Consider the following 14657-nt stretch of genomic DNA (forward strand, 5'->3'; position numbering starts at 1 on the left):
TCTTCTCCTTGGCATAATCCTTCCTCTCTTCCTAGACAAAATCCCTGCTGTTCCCCGAGTAGCCTCAAGTCAAAAACGTCTCAGGCCAGGATTTAGTGATAGGGCCTGAGTCCATTCATTATATTTGGGAGGACCCAGGGAAATCTCCCTGGAAAGGAAGCAACAGCTTCTCCTTCTGTAAAGTTGCTTGCACACAGCAGACGGTTCCTCAGTGGATGCTGGTTGAGCAACTACAGTCCTGTGTTACTTAATGATGGGTATACATTCTGAGAAATGTGGTGTTAGGCAGTTTCACTGCTGCACGAGCCTCCTAGAGTGCACTTACACAGTCCTAGATGGTCTAGCCTACGACACACCTAAGCTATCCCATAAAGCCTGCTGCTCAAAGCCACACACCTGTGCAGCATTTAACTGTACTGAATACCGCAGGCAGCTGTAACACAGTGGTAAGCATTTGTGTATCTAAACATAGAAAAGCTACAGAAAAAATACGGTTTAAAAGATAAAAAATGGTACTTGTTTAGGGCACCTACCATGAATGGAGCTTGCAGGACTGGACATTGCTCTGGGTGAGCGAGTGAGTGCGTGGTTAGTGAATGGGAAGGCCCAGGATGTTACTGTTCACTACTGTAGACAAAAGTCGATCAACACTGGACACTTAGGCTACACTAATTTTAAAAATATGCTTCATCAATAATAACCTTCGCTTACTGTAACTTTTTTTCTTTCTAAACTTTTAAATTTTTTAAGCTTTTTGACTCTTTTAATAACACTTAGTTTAAAACACAAGACCATTCTACAGCCCTGCAAAAATATTTTATGTTTTTATTCTATAAGCTATTTTCCTATTTTTAATTTTTTTAACTTTTTAAACTTTTAAATCAAAAATAAAGACATGAGCACACACATTAGCCTAGACCTGCAGAGGGTCAGGACTAGCAAGACATCACTAGGTGACAGGGACTCTTCAGCTCCCTATCTGTATAATCTTATGGGGCCATGTCACATATGCAGTTTGTTGTCGACATGAATGTTGTGATATGCTGCATGACTGTACATGGTCCTTGTAAATATTTACAATTCTAACAAGCCCATCCAAGCACTATAGTTCAAGCAATAGGATGAAGAAAGACTGTAGGTAGAAAAGAAGAAACTGACAGGCTTAATGTATTTCCAGGTCTGTCTTACATATAATAAGTGCTTAATATGTGTAGAATGACTGACAGTTGTAACTTGGACATATGACCTCTTTTTCCTCAAATCTCAGAACAAGAAAAGTCTGCCTCATTCCTTCTAGGCTTGGTGCTTATTCTTATCCTTGGCTCTGTCAGAAACATTTCCACTGAAGAGTCACCAGGGTCTGGATTTTATCCTTGGCTTTCCTTTGTGAGCTTGTGGAAAATTACTTTCGTTCCACAAAAGCACCGTGAGGTTTAAGGAGGTTCTTAGCCTGTTACAAACCAGAGCTTCATCAGGATCACAGAACAAAATAGGAGCTGAGCCAGATGAGTTCACTGAACCTCCAGCCTGTGGCCTTTTCCTTCCTTAGACATCTCTTTGGACCAATCACCTCTCTTCAAAAACACCAACAAAATTAATGAGTAAAGAATCTGACAATGTGCACTGGATTAAAAGTCTGGAAAGTTCAGTTCTGCCACTGTTATTTTGGCAGTGCTGGCCTCAGTTTCCTCCTCAGGAAGAGGACAGCATAAAGTGACCCAAAGCCACCTGGTCACCATGGTATCTCAGCTCAATTTCCTTTGCACCGAGTCCCCTTGGGGTAGAGCACACACAGCGTGGCAGGAAAGACCCTGATCGCCAACACAGAGAAACGCGTCTCTGCTTCCCACCAGCCTCTCCCTCACCCTGCTTACCTGTAGTGGATTCTTCACCCAGCACGTTAGGCCTCACATCTAATCTGAAAGGCTAGAAACGCTGACACCACAAAAGTCACTGGCCGACAAACACACACACACACACACACACATACACACACACACACACACACACACATACTTTCCTTTCCTGGAATGGGTGGTGGGCATGTCTCTACATCTCCACAGAGTTTCCAGCTTAGAATTTAAAACCCGTGCACTGGAAAACCAAACATAGTATGTTTTCACGTATAAGTGGGAGTTAAACTATGAGGATGTAAAGGCATAGGGATGACTTTGGGGACTCGGGGAAAAAGTGGGAAAGGAGTGAGGGATAAAAGGTTACAAATTGGGTTCAGTGTATACTGCTTGGGTGATGGGTGCACCCAAAACTCACAAATCACCAAGAAAGAACTTACTTGCGTAACCAAATACCACCTGTTCCCCCAAACCCTATGGAAATTAAAAAAAATTAAAAAAAAATAAAAACATAGAGGCCGGGCGCAGTGGTTCATGCCTGTATTCCCAGCACTTTGGGAGGCCAAGGTGGACGGATCACCTGAGGTCAGGAGTTAGAGACCAGCCTGGCCAATATGGTGAAACCCCATCTCCACTAAAAATACAAAAATTAGCTGGATGTGGTGGTGGGCGCTTATAATCCCAGCTACTCTGGAGGCTGAGGCAGGAGAATCACTTGAACACAGGAGGCAGAGGTTGCAGTGAGCCGAGATCGCGCCATTTCACTCCAGCCTGGGTGACGAGAGTGCAACTCCGTCTCAAAAATAAATAATAAATAAAAATAAAAACATAAAAAATAAAATCCATGCATTTTTCCCAGTGCATCTCCCACCATTTGGCTCATGACCAAAGGCAAGGCCCCAGGACCAAAGGCAAGAGGTCAAACTTCCCACGCTGACCACTCACCATGGAGAAGCCTCAGAACATTATCCACCCTGTTTCCCGGGAGAGCCTGGCAGAAGAATGCACTGGCAGGAGGCCTGACCTCCAGTTTCAAGGGACCCAGCTTTGGAAAATGATTAGGGAGTGACACAACTCATGAGAAGATCAATGGAAAAGAACAAGTCCAGCCCTTCCACAGGAGAATTCTCAACAAGGCCAGGCCTCCATGGAGGAGTGTCAAGCAGTGGCCATTAAACACCTGCCAGCACGAGGTGAACCGTCACCTTTCAACCATGCGTCCAACACCACACCCCCACCTGCAGGTGCACACCCAAAAGAAAGGCCACTGGACCAAGACGATGCACCATGCATCGTGGCAAGCGCCTCACAGCGACACAATTCCAGAGCACATGGTGACCTCCACCCATGCAGAGAACGTTCCCTAACATGATTCTGGGTCTAGGGCTGTGATAAAGTGTGGCCTGTGAACTCTCTGTCACCCACTCACGACCGAACAGGAACAGAGAGTGAGAACGGGCATCCAAACACTTGTGGAGCAATTTGAGATTGTAGCAACCATGTGATTGTCTTCCATTTTTTTGTTTTTGAGACAGATTCTTGCTCTGTCACCCAAGCTGGAGCGTGGTAGTGCGATCACAGCTCACTGCAGTCTCAACCTCCCGGGATCAAGCAATCCTCCCACCTCAGCCTCCCAAGAAGCTGGGACTACAGGCATGCATCTTCTGCCCAGCTAATTTTGTTTGTTCGTTTTTGTAAAGCTGGGGTCTCACTGTGTCACCCAGGCTGGTCTCATACTCCTGGACTTAAGGGATCCTCCCACTTTTGCCTCCCAGTATACTGGGATTACAGGAGTGAGCCACCATGCCAGTTTTTTCTAGGGATTTCTTTTTCTAGTATTTGACAAGCATATTGGTCAAATAAAGTTAACAAGTCTTTCACCACAGGTAGTGTGAGAAACCCTCATGTGGGGAAGCAGTTCTCAGCCAGAGGTGATTATCCCCCTCACCCCCTGCCCCTGCCTATGACACTGGTGACATTTTTGGTTGTCACAACCGGGGGAGGGGTGCTATTGGCATTTAGTGGGTAGAGCCAGAGATGTGGCTAAACATCCTTCAAAGCACAGGACAGCCCCCTACAGCAGAGAATTGTCCAGCCCCCAATGCCAATAGTGTCCAGGTGAGAAACTGTGATCTATGGTTAAAATGATGGCTGCTGTCTTTGCCCACTGAACACTGATGCCTGCCTGCTTGTAATGAAGCCATTCACACTCTCCCTTCACACACAATTTATCTACTGGTCCATATGCTGTCAAAGCGCATGTTCTCCTCTCTCAAAGGACTCTCTATCAAAACTGGGTGGCTGGGAACATGCAAGAAAATTCTGTGATTCTCACCCCTTCTCCTCTGTCCCTACCTCTCCTTAAAGTCTCATTCAGTCGATTCAAATACACCACTTCCAACAATGACACATCTTTTGCCTATCTCTACCACAAACTACAGGATGACAGCAAATCCCTGTTCGTTCTGCCTTAGTTTAATATTTGTCTTCCACCAGCTGTGGTTCTGCAGTGCTGTGTTCTTATACATTCCCACACAACCAGCAGGTCTGTCCCTGGAACGGAAGCTGCTCCCAGCCCAGATTTTGACTTTCAATCTTTCCAACAAGCACTGAGCATGTGGCATCTACTGGGAGGATTTGTGCTGAGGGCTGCAAGGGAATATGGATAAATCAGGCAACGTTTGCAACCTATGGAGGAGGGGGAAACAGATGTGCAGCTAATGGTGACTGTAACAAGACACATGCTGTGGGGAGGTTTAAATGGAGCTTTAGTGGAACGCAGAAGAGGGAACAATTAATTTCTAACTCAGCAAAGATGACTCAGGCAAGAGCTGGGAGATGGGAGAGCTGGGCTCAGGATTTCCTGGGAGACATCCAGGTGGAAAGAGAGACACTTTCTAGGCAAAGGAATGAACTGGATGCTAAGGCAGGGAGGTGGGAGGGAGCCCAGGAGACTGGGAATTCTGGGCAGGTGTTCTGGGAGGTGGGAAGGCTGCAATGGGAAGACTAGAACATAGGATTCGAAGGATTGGAGGACACCAAGTTCAGGATAAGGACTCTCCTTATTGGAGAACAGCAGCAGATCGCTGAGCACAGGAACGACAGGATGAGAGTATCTTAAACCAACAGTTGGCAAACGTCTTCCTGGAAAGAACCAGACAGACAGTAAATATTTCAGGCTTTGCGGGCCATATGGTCTCTGCCGCAACTATTCAACGCTGCCGCTGTAGCATGAAAGCAGCCGCAGATGAGACATAAACAAATCGGCATGGCTGTGTTCCAATAAAACTTTATTTATGTTCACTAAAATCTGAATTCCCTGTCATTCTCATGTGTCATAAAATAGTATTCCTTTTTAACTTGGTCCAACCATTGAAAAACGTAGAGATCATTTTTGGCTTGCGGGATGTATTCCAAACAGGTGGGGAGCTGAATTTGGCCCGCAGGCTGTAGTTGGTTGGCCCTTATTTTAGAAACATCAGGCAGGGTGGTGAGGTCGTGGGAAGGAGCAGGACAGAAGCTTCAGGTAGAAGCTGTTGAAGTAACATGGCAATAGAGAGGAGGGGACGATGTAGAGATGCTATGGCCCCCTGACCCGCGGGATGGAGGATGGGTGTGGTGTGGAGGGAGAAACCTGTGGTCTCCGGCGAGGGGGGATGAGGGCATGGTGACACCATGAACTGAGATGGGGACAGGACATTAGAGGGGACAGGAGGGCTGTGGGCTGTGCCCACACACCCTGTGCCCAAGAGGACAGAAGCGTCCCACCAAATGCAGATCAGAGCCAGATCACACCAGTTGGCTACTCAGAGTGCGGGGCGTTGACAGGGTTAACATCAATACCTGCTGTTTTTGCCTGTCCGGCACCCTAAAACCCTGGTTCTCCTGGGGGGAATTGCCCTTGCCCTGTTCTCATCCATATGATTTGAGTGGGGCTGGTCCCGCACAAACAACCAAGTCAGCTCCAACTGAGAGACAGCAGGCTCTCGGGGCCACCAACTATAGATGCGTTTCGGGTAAGAGCCTGGGTGCCTGGCCCCAGGTTCAGCCACAAACAAATGGTCCAATGTGAGTCAATCCCAGGAATTTTGCTAGACCTTTTTGAACAGGTGAGGCTCTCTTTCTGCCAAACCCCAAAGTGGTAAACTGCAGCCTTGTACATCTGCAGGAAGACTGGCTGGGGAGGAAGCCAGCGTGGAAGAGAGATGAGCCGATCCTGATCCGGCCATGCCCACAGCTGGCCCCGGACTTCTCAGTTCAGAAGCTAATCACCTCTCATCTTTTGCTCAGTCCAGGTTTTTATTTTTTATTTTTTTTGTCACTTGCAACCAGAAGTCCAAACATACTCAGCCACTGTTAGAAAGTGCCCCAGAAGGCAGAGGTCTTAACCTGGGAATCATGTGTGACCCAGTTCCTATCTTAGAAGATTATTTGACAGTCTTGTCCAAAGCATTTGCATCTGCCTTATTTAGCTCCAGACAGTGCCCCTTATGTAGAGTAGGTGCTCAATCATTGTTGGTGTGGGAAGAAAGGCACATAATCCTAGGGAACCTCACACACTGAACTACAGGAAACTCTAAAAAGAAACTTCGGGAGACAATATGGATTTCTCTTCCTCCTCCACCAGCCGAAGGGTCAGGGAAACCATGAGCTACAGGGACTTGGTTCTGTCTTATACAAACAACCAAGACAGCTCTGGCCGAGAGACAGCGGGCTCTTGGGGCCACCAACTATAGATGCGTTTCAGTAAGAACCTAAACGAAAGAAGGGAATTACCTGGTCTCAGAGATGGTTAGGAAAGGGGCAGGTCTCACGCTGGGCGTGGAAAAATGTTTGCTATTAGCGGCAGCTCACTGGGAGAGAGAGAAAATGAGCACTGGAGCTCTGGCTGGGCTTCTCGACCCTGATCATGGGGTGGGTGGGAGGATCTGGGGAAGTAGATGGACAGCCTGGATTCCAGGCCAGTGTCCTCAGCAGAGGCTCCACGATATTCAACTCAACGGTGAGTCTCCATGCACTATGAGCACAGAGACGCTGATTAATGGGGGGCTTGCTGGCAGAGTGAAGGGAGCACTGCATGGGAAGTCAACACAGGGGATGTGAGTCCCAGCCCCCATCCTCACCAAATGCCTGTACTCCCTCTCTGGGACCTGATAGTCCTCATTTGTAACTGAGAGGGCTGGGCCAGAGGCGTGATTGTCAGTCTGAGGGGAGAGCTCAGAGTGTATCCAAGAGGTGCTCAAATCCATGCTAATGGAAAGAACATGACATGAACACACTTCCCACGGGTATAAGCATCAGGCAGGTGTAGAAACTTGTCTTTGGATGAATTTCTATGTTATCAATCAAATACTAAACTTGCAACAACACTTGGTTATTCTGCTTTATCTGTGTACAATTCACCACGTCCAGATGAGAGGCACTCCACACCTCCATCCAGAGACCTCAGAGGCAAGGCAGACCTTCCCTGCCTGGGTTCAAATTCTTGCTCTACACTTACTAGTGGTGTGGCCTTGGGCAAGGTTTTTCACTGTGCCATGTCTGTTTTCTCTTTGTAAAACAGGCATTGTATTAGTATCTACCTCTTAGAATCGTTCAGAAGATGAGGTGAGCGGATTATGTAAAGGGCGTGGTCTCGAGAGGGCTTGGCACACAGTGAGGGCTCAGTACAGGTTTGCTATTCCATGTGATCCATGATACCAAAACTATGACACTCTCTCATGGGCATCCATGGTAATTTTTGCTTTTAAAAGTTACCTTATAAAACTAGGCTCTGGCAAAGTATGGTGGTTCATGCCTGTAAACCCAGTGCTTTGGAAGGCCAAGGTGAGAGGATCGCCTGAAGCCAGAAAATTGAGACCAACCTGGGCAACATAGTAAGACTCCATCTCTACAAAAAATTTAAAAATTAGTCAGGCATGGTGGCACACCTGTAGTCCCAGTTACTCAGGAGGCTGAGGCAGCAGGATCACTTGAGCCCAGGAGTTTGAAGCTGCAGTGAGCTATGATTGTACCACTGCACTCCAGCCTGGGTGACAGAGTGAGACCTCATCTCTCTTTTCTTAAACATTTATTTTAGGTTCGGGGGTACGTGTGAAGCTTTGTTACACAGGTAAACTTGCGTCACAGGGATTTGTTGTACAGACTATTTCATCACCCAGATATCAAGCCCAGTACCCAATAGTTACCTTTTCTGCTCCTCCCACCTTCCCCCCTCAAGTAGACTCCAGTGTCTGTTCCTTTCTTTGTGTTCATGAGTTCTCATCATTTAGCTCTCATTTATAAGTGAAAACGTGGTATTTGGTTTTCTGTTCCTGTGTTAGTTTATTAAGGATAATGGCCTCCAGCTCCATCCATGTTCCCACAAAAGACATGATCTCTTTATTTTTTCATAGACATGGCTGCATAGTATTCCATGGTGTATGTGTTCCACATTTTCTTTATCCAGTCTGTCGCTGATGGACATTTAGGTTGATTCCATGTCTTTGCTATTGTGAATAGCGCTGCAATGAAGACTTGTGTGCATGTGAGACCTCGTCTCTTAAAAAAAACAAACAATCCCAAAACTAGTCTGTGTTGTCACCAGTCAGGAGAGTGGTTGCCCTATCCTGGGGAGCATGTTAGGGAAGACTGGGGATACTCCCAGTCTGGTAATATTTTGTTTCTTGACCTGGATGCTGGTGACATGGGCACGTCCACTTTGTGAAAATGTACTGTGTTCTTTCCTGTAGGTATGTTATCCTTCAATAAAAAGCTCTAAGAACAAAGGAACTCTTGAACACAAAAGACAGAACATCATCAGCAGCTGCATAGCTCCAAATGGAAATAACACTGAATGCGCTGCCTTTTCCATCCCTCGCTCCCAGGCAGCTCCACCATCACTGTGCTTCAGAGACTCAGACAGCCTCCAGCTTTGCTCAGCTTTGCAGGAAGCCTGGAGCAGAAAAGGTAACTATTGCAGGAGCAGAAAAGGTAACTATTGGGTACTGGGCTTAATACCTGGGTGATGAAATAGTCTGTACAACAAATCCCTGTGACGCAAGTTTATCTGTGTAACAAAGCTTCACACGTACCCCCGAACCTAAAATAAATGTTTAAAAAAAGAGAGATGAGGTCTCACTCTGTCACCCAGGCTGGAGTGCAGTGGTACAATCATAGCTCACTGCAGCTTCAAACTCCTGGGCTCAAGTGATCCTCAGCCTCCTGAGTAACTGGGACTACAGGTGTGCCACCATGCCTGACTAATTTTTAAATTTTTTGTAGAGATGGAGTCTTATTATGTTGCCCAGGTTGGTCTCAATTTTCTGGCTTCAGGCGATCCTCTCACCTTGGCCTTGCAAAGCACTGGGTCACTGGAACTTGGCCCTGACCCTCCCCTCCGCACCCCCATCCCTAGGTCCGTTCTCCATCCAGTTGCTCAACATCTCTTCCTGTCTGGAGTTGTGACATCAACTTCCTGGACCCCTTCCTGGCCTCAGAGACCCAGAGCAACTGGAATGACTGAGCTTGGAAAGGTTTGAGGAGACTGAACTTGACTCCATGTTGGCTGAGGAGCTATTTTCCACAGGCTGTCCTGATCCAGTCCCACCTCTGTCTATAGAAACCCCAGCCAAAGCCCAGCTCAACATGTATGGCTCCCTCCCCTCATCCTGCAGACTCAGCCAGGCAGTCCTCAGGCCAGATTTCCTTTCCCACACCTTTTCTCTTTCAGAAAACTCCAGCCTCTAGGATGATCTATGTAGTCTGGACAATCATAACTTGTAATTCACAGATACTGAAATGAAAGTTCCCCATGACCACTGAGGAAAGGATATTCATAAATAAATCCGCCCTACCTCAATTTTCCAGCAGGGAAACTTCCTGTTGGGGGAACAAGTATAGATTAATCTGCTTCAGAACAACGGAGAAAGTAAAACAAATACTGGTGAACTCCAGTAGAGAAATAAAAAAAAAAATCCACATTTGTAAGTCATTATCTTATTTAATCCTAATTACTACCTAGAGGGTAGATCTCATTATGTCTATTTTGCAAATGAGAAAACTGAGGCTGCAAAAAGCTAAGTGACTTGCCTGAGGCTATTCAGCCTGTAAACAGGACAGCCAGAACCCATTCCCAAGCCACACAGACCTGGCTCCAATCCACGGGAGGTTTTCTACGTTGGCTCACTCCTCACAGCCATCATTAAAACAATCAGCCCACCTATGAAGGCTTCCAAGGTAAAATAAACTCACATGCTTGCAGAGATAGGAGAGCTTTAGCTGCAGTTGCCAACACACAGGCACTTATTGCTTGCTATTCTGGGATGGTCAAGTAAATAATGAAGTAAGCTATTTCCTTAAACAGATAGGCCCAGAAGACTCAATTTAGCCACAACAAACACAATAACAGATTCAAATTCCAGGTCAATTTAGTCACCCCCTTTTTTCCCTGCTATCCTGACTTATTCCCCCTTGTGGATGTGAAATACACACACACACACACACACACACACTGCTGTAGCAACAAGCATACATATAACCATATGAGCATCCCATGACAATTCAACACTTTGGGTTATTGGAAATAATTTCTATCTGAATCCACACTGGAAACACACCTGGCCAAAAAATAAATACACACACACACACACACACACACACACACACACACACTGCTATAGCAACAAGCATACATATAACCATATGAGCATCCCATGACAATCCAACACTTTGGGTTATTAGAAATAATTTCTATCTGAATCCACACTGGAAACACACCTGGCCAAAAAATAAATACACACACACACACACACACACACACACACACACACACACACAATCATTCTGTAGGCAGTGTATCTGATCACCCTGTGATATGGTTTGGATTTATGTCCCTGCCCAAATCTCATGCCGAATTGGAGGAAGGGGCTTGGTGGGAAGTGACTGGATCACAGGGGCGGATTTCCCCCTTGCTGTTCTCATGATAGTGAGTTCTCATGAAATCTGATCATTTGAAAGTCTGTGGAAGCTCCCCCTTCTCTCTCTCTCTCTCCTGCTCCACCATGGTAAGAGGTACTTGCTTCCCCTTCGCCTTCTGCCGTGATTGTAAGTTTCTTCAGGCCCCCTAGTCATGCTTCCTCTTAAGCCACAGAACTGTGAGTCAATTAAACCTCTTTTCTTCATAAATTACCCAGTCTCAGGTGGTTCTTTATAGCAGTATAAGGATGGACTAATACAGAAAATTGGCACCGAGAGTGGGGTACTGCTATAAAGATACCTGAAAATGTGGAAGCAAGTTTGGAATTGGGTAACGGGCAGACGTTGGAACAGTTTGGAGGGCTTAGAAAAAGACAAGAAGATGTGGGAAAGTTTGGAACTTCCAAGAGATTTGTTGAATGGTTTTGACCAAAATGCTGATAGTGACATGCACAGTGAAGTTCAGGCTGAGGTGGTCTCAGATGGAGATGAGGAACTTACTGGGAACTGGAGTAAAATTCACTCTTGCTATGCTTTAGTAAAGAGACTGGCAGCATTTTGCCCTTACTCTAGGGATCTGTGGAACTTTGAACTTAAGATAGATGATTTAGGGTATCTAGCAAAAGAAAGTCCTAAGAGCAAAGTGTTCAAGATGTGGCCTGGCTGCCCCAAACAGCATACAGCCATATGTGTTCACAAAGAGATTATCTGAAACTGGAACTTACGTTTAAAAGGGAAGCAGAGCATAAAAGTTTGGAAAATTTGCAGCCTGACCATGTGGTAGAAAAGAAAAACCCATTTTCTCAGGAGAAGTTTAAGCCAGCTGCGGAAATCTGCATAGTAAAGAGTTGCTGAATGTTAATAGCCAAGACAATGGGGAAAATGTCTCCAGGGCATTTCAGAGACCCCCCATCACAAGCCTGGAGGCCTAGGAGGGAAAAAATGGTCTCATGGGCAGGGCCCAGGGCTCCCACTGCTCTGCGCAGCCTCAGGACATGGCACCCAGAGTCCCAGCAGCTCCAGCTCCAGCTGTGGCTAAAAGGGGCCAAGGCACAGCTCAAGCCCCTGTTTCAGAGGATGCAATCCCCAAGCCTTGGCAGCTTCCACATGGTGTTGGGCCTGTAGATGTGCAGAAGACAAGAGTTGAGCTTTTGGAGCCTCCGCCTAGATTTTAGAGGATGTATGGAAATGCCTGCATGTCCAGGCAGAAGTCTGCTGCAGGGGTAGAGCCCTTATGGAGAACCTCTACTAGGGCCATGCAGAAGAGAAACATTGGGTTGGAGCCTCCATACACAGTCCAAACTGGAGCACCACCTAGTGGAGCTGTGAGAAGAGGGTCACCATCCTCCAGACCCCAGAATGGCAGATTCACAGAGAGTGCGCACTGTGCACCTGGAAAAACCACAGGCATTCAACACCAGCCATGAAAACTGCCACAGGGGCTGTACCCTGCAAAGCCAGAGGGACAGAGCTGCCCAAGGCCATGGGAGCCCACCCCTTGCATTAGTGTGCCCTAGATGTGAGACATCGAGTCAAAGGAGATTATTTTGGAGCTTTAAGATTTAATGACTGCTCTGCTGAGTTTTGGACATGCATGGAGTCTATAGCCCCTTTGTTTTGGCCAATTCCTCCCTTTTGGAATGGGAACATTTACCCAATGCCTGTACCCCCATTGTATCTTGGAAATAACTAACTTGTTTTTTATTTCACAGGCTCATAGGCAGAAGGGACTTACCTTGTTTCAGATGAGACTTTGGACTTGGACTTTTCAGTTAATATTGAAATGAGTTAAGACTTTGGGGGACTGTTGGGAAGGCATGACTGGTTTTGAAATGTGAGAAAGACATGAGATTTGGGAGCGGTTAAGGGTGGGATGATATGGTTTGGATTTGTGTCCATGCCCAAATCTCATGTCAAATTGGAGGAGGGGCCTGGTAGGAGGTGATTACATCATGGAGGCAGATTTCCCCCTTACTGTTCTCATGAGATCTGATCGTTTAAAACTGTGTGGAAGCTCCCCCTTCTCTCTCTCTCTCCTGCTTTACCATGGTGAGATGTGCTTCCTTCTCCTTCACCTTCTGCCTCGATTGTAAGTTTCCTTAGGCCTCCCAGTCATGCTTCCTGTTATGCCTGTGGAACTGTGTGTCAACTAAACCTCTTTTCTTCATAAATTACCCAGACTCAGGTGGTTCATTACAGCAGTGTGAGAATAGACTAATACACCCTGCAAACTAGTTCTAATGCTATAATCAACCTTTGCTACTGTATGCCACTACTGGAGTGAGGCTCGTACCAGGTAACCCCTGCCTTGCTATCCTAATGACTCAGAGTCAGGAGCTAATGGAAAAGTTTCTACTTGATTGTTCAGTTTTACCTCTTTTTTACAAACACAAACAGCTCCTATGGCCTGTTCTTAAATTTACCCATCATTTCTCTGGTGGAGATAGACTCCCAGTTGGAGGGCTAACTGATCAACCTGGTCTACCTGGCTGGGCAGACACCACTCCTGGGACAGTGAAGAAAGGTCTGCAACAGATGAGTCAAGGGCACAGAGAGGTTAGGTAACTTACCCAAAGTTGCACAGCAAGTAGCAAAGTTGGGGTTTGTACCCAGGCAGTCAGCAAGTACTTCATCACTACACTGTGTGGCCTCTCTTTTCAGGGAGGCAGATATGTACCCGCCTATAACACCATGAATGGTATCTTTTTAAAATCTATTTCTTTTTGATTTACATTTAAATGTATAAGACTTACTATTTTCTTTTCATTTTCATTTAGTAGGTATTTACTGAGGACCTATTATGTGCCAGGACTAGATGATAGGAATAAAGGAGAGGACAAGAGAGATGTGATCCCTGCTGCTACAAAAATTACATAATGAAGTAAGGGGTGGGAGTGGAGAGAACATACAAATATTTAAGATCCATTCTGATAGTTTCCAGAGCTTATGAAAAAAGTAAAGTTGGCATTGAGATACATATGTGTGGCAGGAGAGTGAAGGGGAGTGAAGGGATGCATGCTTTAGATGGGGGTGGTTAGGAAACGCCTCACTAGGAGGTGTTATTTGCACAGGGACCTGAATGACCAGAAAAAGAAATCCATGCAGAAGTCTGTAGGTGGAGGATGTCAGGGACAAGGAACAGCCAGGGCTGACATGCTGCTGTGTTGGAGAAAAGGAAGAGGCCCAGCAGTCTACATGCACACACTCCTGCCAGTGTGCTGCAGCGCTGTGATGGATGGGGACTGTGGGCTCAGGGAGGCAGGAGAGGTAGACTGCTGGGCCTTCATGCATGGGGGATGGTTGGTCACGAAGAGGAGCTTGAAATTTTGTTCTATTTGCACTATAAAAGGTCTGGACAGTTTAAGCAAAAAAAGTTGTGTGATTTGATTCCTCTTTTAGAAAGATCACTCTGGCTGTCATAAGAAGAGGCTATAGTGAGGGAAGAGCAAAAGAGAGCAAGACCAGCTGGGCTCTGCAACAGTCCAGCCAGAGACGATGGTAGCATTAGATCATAGCGACAGATGCCAGCGAGATTTAGGGTAGATTTGGAGTCAGAGCTGTAGCTTCTTACCAGTAGGGAGGTGAGGTTACGTATGCCACTGTTAATTCAGTAAGACTTACTCTTTTCTAACACAGTCTGTAAATTGAGGCTCTGGCAAGCCCAGGGTGAAGCCTGTTCAAAAATCTTCTTTTAAAAATGAAATTTTTCTCAGAGAAAAAGAGCTGTCAATCAATTACATATGAGTATAAACTAGCCCCATCAGCTTTACCTCTTAACACTGGGCATCAGCAGCACTGAAGTGAGTGACTGGGCAGAAGAGGTGTAAAATATGTAATGTAGGAACACAG

At 46.2% G+C, this 14657-nt stretch overlaps 1 protein-coding gene across 3 annotated transcripts in view; it reads right to left on the reverse strand.

Annotated features, from left to right (window-relative positions):
- Positions 1–14657, reverse strand: part of SLC24A4 (solute carrier family 24 member 4) — a 177670-nt gene that overhangs the window by 81050 nt on the left and 81963 nt on the right. The window lies entirely within an intron of this gene.

Source organism: Symphalangus syndactylus, chromosome 8, assembly GCF_028878055.3.
Source record: "Symphalangus syndactylus isolate Jambi chromosome 8, NHGRI_mSymSyn1-v2.1_pri, whole genome shotgun sequence".
NCBI classification, from domain to species: domain Eukaryota; kingdom Metazoa; phylum Chordata; class Mammalia; order Primates; family Hylobatidae; genus Symphalangus; species Symphalangus syndactylus.